This window comes from Henckelia pumila, chromosome 4, assembly GCF_033568475.1.
Source record: "Henckelia pumila isolate YLH828 chromosome 4, ASM3356847v2, whole genome shotgun sequence".
Taxonomy (NCBI): Eukaryota; Viridiplantae; Streptophyta; class Magnoliopsida; order Lamiales; family Gesneriaceae; genus Henckelia; species Henckelia pumila.
Genome location: NC_133123.1, coordinates 122,194,638 through 122,200,637, shown reverse-complemented (window position 1 = coordinate 122,200,637; position 6,000 = coordinate 122,194,638).

Sequence of the window (6,000 nt, the reverse complement as noted above, 5' to 3'; positions counted from 1 at the left end):
CAACCAGCTTGTCATAAGTGCCGATATGGCGGGCAGGTTACAACAAGCTGATCGGATCAAAGTATCCAATCGAATCACAGGATGTATGCAAGTTCAAACTCAACTATGGGTTGTTATTCAAGGGCCAATTATGCGTGCCATAGAAAAACCACTGGTTTCTCAAAAACAAGAAATACAGCCACCGGTTGTAAAACAATATGTTGAGGATTCTAATACTCAAGAAACAAGCGATAATCTATCATTAGATTTTGATGATCTAGATAAAGCAACAATTGATGAGGTTAACTCATCAAGTCAACCCTCCGCCTCTGGGGTAAAAGAGGAAGAGATCAATCTTAGGCCCCACACTGACAAGGGCAAATCTAAGATTGATACTAACCCAGCTGTAATTTCTCCATTTCAGGTTTATCAAAAAAGATGGGAGAAATTAAGTACAAGAAGTGAAATCAACCCGATCACTTGCAGGGTTGATGTTGCAGGAATATATCCAACGGTTTGGCTAAAAAACAATGTCAATCCTAAGGATGTAAAGCTATGGTATGAATTTGGGGCTCTAGCCTCAGTTTATACAACTTCACCAGGCTTCCAGGAAATATCACAACTACCAAAATGGATTCAGGAAGCAGTCCAAGAAACATGGGCAAATAATGATAATTTGTCCAGAGGAGATGTGCTCAAGTTATACTTCTTTAGTGCAGCTCCAGAACCAACAGGGAAAGGATCACACGAGCCCTTTCATTTCATCAAGCTAAGGAGACCTGACATGAATAATCAAAGATTTATCAAGGATCCTATATCTGAAGAAATACCATTGGTGTCCACCTTTGGAGAAAATGAAATTTCAACCAGAAGGGCATGGAGTATTTGGGTTTGTCTCACCGAGATGGATAAGGTCAAGTTTCCGTTCAAATTTTATCAAAATTCTATGAACGGATCATTCCTGTTAAACACAATGATAGGAAAAACTACGGCTTTTGCGGAAGAACTCTTCGAAAAGAAGAGGAACTTTTTGTGGAACAACAAGCTGCCGGGGAGTAAAGAAAATCGCCGAAAATTTTGTAACATGGCTCATATCGGAAGATGTTTAGAGAATATCTGCCCAGAATTTCCAAACCAGAAGGAGCCAGAATTCGGAAAAACCTTCAAACCCCGAACGGATCGAAAAGATTTTTCCGAGACAAGCAAAGGTGGACAGGGACCACCAAAATCGCGTTTTCCCAGGGGCCCACTGCCAAAGCAAAAGATGCCCCGACAACAATAAAAAAGGCATGTGAGGAGAATAAATCCAAAAGAAAAAGTCAAGCATGTGACTCCTCCACTAGTAAAAAATGTCATCGGGCATGTGACTCCCACTAGCAAAAGATGCCAACAATAATGGCATAAAGAATTCAAGACAGCTGTAAGATTCCCTGAAGTTTCTCGGTGAAACGAGTGGAACTTCGGCTATAAATACAAAATTTTAAGGAAGCTGAAGACATCGATTATTTCCTTCAGTTTTCTTACAAATAAAACATTTTAATATTTCTCTTTCTATTGTATTAAGTTTTACTTTTATGTATTTTAAGAACAAGGCTACTATGAGTAGCTAAATAAGTTATCTCCTCCTCTTCAAAGGAGGTTGATTTATGTAATAATATGTTGTCTGAATAAATTTCCGAAGCTCTTCTCTATCATGTTATTTTATTTAAAAAATTAATCTTTTACTATACGCCCTAAGGTAGGAAACGAAATAGGGCTGTGCTAGCTGCTACTGAAGGAGTCTGTGTCAGGAACCATCGGTTGCGATCGCGTGGTTTGGTTGTGAGGAACAACCTGTAAAACCCGGTGGACATAACCCGGCAACAGTGTAGTCAAAGAGGTATTCTGCTTTAATTTACTGACGGAAGCATGATGGGATTAAGCTTTTAAATTTTAAATAGGGAAATAAAGGGTAGAATGGGCATTATTTAGTTTTAAGGACAAATTCAAGAAACTATTTAATGAATCAGGGATATATTTGGAACATGAAAAGTGAAAGGGATATAATACGGAAAATGGAAAAGATACAGGGATATATTTAGGAATTGTCCCCATTATGAAGCTTTGGATATCCTTCCACATTGAGTGTTTCTTTGCCAACAATTCTTCATTTTGCACCACCTCCATAGGTCACTTTATCATCATTTTGTTCAATGTAGTCCGTAAGGTGTTCTTTCAAACCTGTCATATGCCTAGAACTTCCGCTATCAAAGTACCAGCTTTCTGGAGTGTTAGCTTTCAAGGATGTATAAATAACAAAACATCTACCATCAGATTTTGGTACCCAAATTTTCTTTACAGTGGGTCTTTTTCTGCCAATGTTGCGCTTGGTGTTGTGCAACACGGGAGGCAACACCTGCTTAGATTCCCACAAAAGATAGTCATCTTAAGCTTATGACAAAATGGCCTGACGTGACCAGGTTTGAGACAGTAATGACACACAAAAGGACGCTTCCATTGTTTTGGTTTTGGGATAGAAACATTCTTCTCAACAATAGGTTTCTTACCTTTAGAAGTAACTGAAGGATGGTTCAAGGAATCACTATATTCCTTCACAAACACTGGTGATTTGGAAGATTCTCCAGTTTCAAAAACACTTTTTTTAAAACCAAGTCCAAACTTGTCATCCTTATCCATAGTAAAAAGAGTATCAAGTTTGTTCGAACTTGAATTAAATCTGGCAAGGGTTGTTTTTGCTTTTTCAAGTTCTGAATTCAGCAACCCTAATTCTAGATCTTTCTTGCTCATGATAAATTCTAGCCTAACCACAGAAGCTTTCAATTCAGTATTTTCTTTAGTGAGAGTTATGTTCAACTTATTTCTCTTGATCCAGTCAATGTACAACTCTTCATAAAGTTTTTGGATACCTTCCAGAGTGTAAGCATCAGCTAACTGTTCTTCATGATCACTGGAATTATCAAGGTTAGAAGCAACAAAACAAACAGATTTTTGAACTATGTCGCCAGGTGTCGCAACACCGGAGCCAACACCGAGTGGATTAATCTGAAAATTTTTCTTACCTTCCAGCAAAGCAGTAAAAGATATGAAATATACTTGTTCATCCTTTTCTTGTTCTCCATCAGAATCATCACCACTCAGAGAAACTTTCATACCTTTACGAAGGCGATTTGCACACTCGTATGCATAGTGTCCATATCCCTTACATTCCCTGCATTGAACATTATCAAAACTTTTACTTGAGGACTGATTCTTACCTTCATACCTTTGACGAGGTCCTCGATTAGTAGCTGGTTTTTGAGGTTTCTCTGAAGTAGGCAGTCTAGGAAATTTCGAAGGTTGTGCACCTTTCACATCCTTCTTTTCTTTAATTACCTTGAGATAATCAGTGAATTTCTTCGAAATCAAGGCAATAGAATCTTCTTCAAGATCAGATTCCTTCACTTTCTGTTGTACTTCAGAAAAATCATTGTAAACATCATTAGACACTTGAAAGGCAATAGACTTACCTTTAGTGTCATCTTCGGCTTCCATCTCCATCTCATATGTGCAAAGAGAACTTATCAACTCATCCAAACCCATTTTAGTTGTATCTTTGGATTCATCTATAGCACAAACTTTGGTGTGAAATCTTTTAGGGACAGAACGAAGCACTTTGGACACAAGTCTCTCGTTCGAAATAGGATCACCAAGAATAGAGGCTTCGTTTGCAAGACACTTCAATCTAGTGTTGTATTGCATGATGGTCTCGTTTTCTTCCATTCTCATTTTCTCAAATTTTGAGGTTATGAGACACATCGTTGTATTTTTGACACTTGCCGAGCCTTCACAATGAGTTTGAAGTTTTTTCCAAGTATCCCTTGCACAAATACAAGTACCAATCAGATTAAACATGTTCATATCAACAGAGGTAAAAATAGCATTAAGAGCTTTTGCATTATAAATAGCCGCAGTGTTTTCATCGACTGTCCATTGTGCTCTTGGCTTTGGTTCGAGTATATCATCATCTCTCATAGGCGATGAACAACCATCAAGAACATGTTTTCAGGCCCTGGACTCAATGGATTGAATGTATATGCTCATCTTCAATTTCCAAGTGCCGTAATTTGTCCCATCCAAAATAGGTGGACGAATTTCAACATTGGTGTACGGAGTATCCATAACAAACCTGTAACAAAAACCAGGAACTCACTAGTAAAGTCAAGTGGTGGCTCTGATATCGCGTGAAATTAACTTTGTACGTGGTTTGTTATGTAAAAACAAGAAGTGTTGTACTTGGTGTTGTAGCACCAACGACAACACAGTGCAGCGGAAATTTAAAGCGTAAATAAAACAAAAGTAAATAATTTTGCACGAGTATAAAAAACTCGTGTGGGTGCCTTAGGGATAAATATCACTAGAAAACGTAAGATCAGTCTTACAAAACAATACTAGTGATTTTACGAAAAACCAATAAATCCTAAATTTCTCAAAAAGTTGAGAAATCAAACTTGCATCCTAAACTAAATCAGAGTATAAAAGAAATTGGATGCAACTCCCGTAGCCTAAATTGAAGAGACGCGAAAAGATTTTCAACAACACAATTTCCACAGTGTTGTCTTTGATGTCTTCAACACGAACGGCAGCATGGGGACATGCAACAACAAAACCTTGCTTCAGTATCTTAGAATTTTTCAATGGAATTCTTCAGTTTATGCGCAGGGAATTGTACGTCTGAAGCGTTACTTTTCTTGTGCGTGAAAACCTCCCTTTATAGATTAGCATCCAAGTCTTGAAGGTTTCCTTAGATAGAATCCTACACGAATAAGGAAACAAGTTTAGGTAGGAATAAAACTCTATCAAATCTAGCAAATCATATCTTGATAATATAGAATACGTAAAATATCAATTATCTACCTTATCAATATATAATTGATCATGAAAAATATATTTCATAAAATATTCAAAATATACACACATTATTTGCCAAATATTATTACTTGTCTAGAAAGCAAAATCAAATATTATTTAATAATTAGTACCGAGAATATAAGGAATTAAAATTTCTTTCAATTTCTTCGGACTTCGTTGATTTGGAATAAGTTAATTTTTGGCATGTTTGATCGAAAATTTATTTTTCTTATTTTTTGTTCTCAAATTTTGGAATTGTCTGTAGAATGCGTGAATTGTGTAAGTTTCAGAAAGGAGATGTGAATGAAAAATATGATTGCAGTATGCTTTCATGTGCTTCGAAAGCTCCGAGAGCGCTCACTGAATTTTTTGAGAGGGTCATGTACTGATTTCGGAGTATATGTTTGTTGTTTGATCTCAGAATTTGTGTTAAGTTTCTATTTTCTTACCTCTGTGCTTTCTGAGTTAAGTTAGGTTTGTAAAATGTTTTTGCAAATGAAGCAAATATTTCTTTGGACAAAGAACGCCACCAGAAAAAAAAAACAAGGGGGCAGAATTTGGTAGATGGTGCAAAAATCAAAAGCGTACTTTAGGAAAAAAAAACTTGAGGTTCAGTTTATCTTTCCTTGATTCCATCGATATTGATTCATGATTTATCAGTCGCCCAATTGTAAAATTTAATTTAGGGAAAATTGCTTTTTTGGTCCTGTATGTTTGTCACTTTACGATTTCAGTCTTTTATATTTTCAAATTTCAGTTTTAGTCCGCTATTTTTATTTTTTTGGCAATTTCAGTCCTTTTTCCGGCGTGGCGCTGATGTGGCACCAATTCAGTGCTGATGCGGAGCTGACGTGTACAGTGTCACGTAAACATTTTTGAATAAAAAGGACCGAAAGTGCCAAAAATCAGAACATGCAGGACTAAAACTGAAATGTGAAAATATAGATGACCAAAATTACAAAGTGAAAAACATATAGGACTAAATTTTCAATTTTTTCTTTAATTTAATTTGTATATTCATTGTGTGTACGATTGAAACACATGTATGATCATTTTGTCGTTGGTTTAAAATTTCGTAATGAAGACCACACTCCCCGACATCTTTCGTCACTTTTCATCTCAACAACAATCACG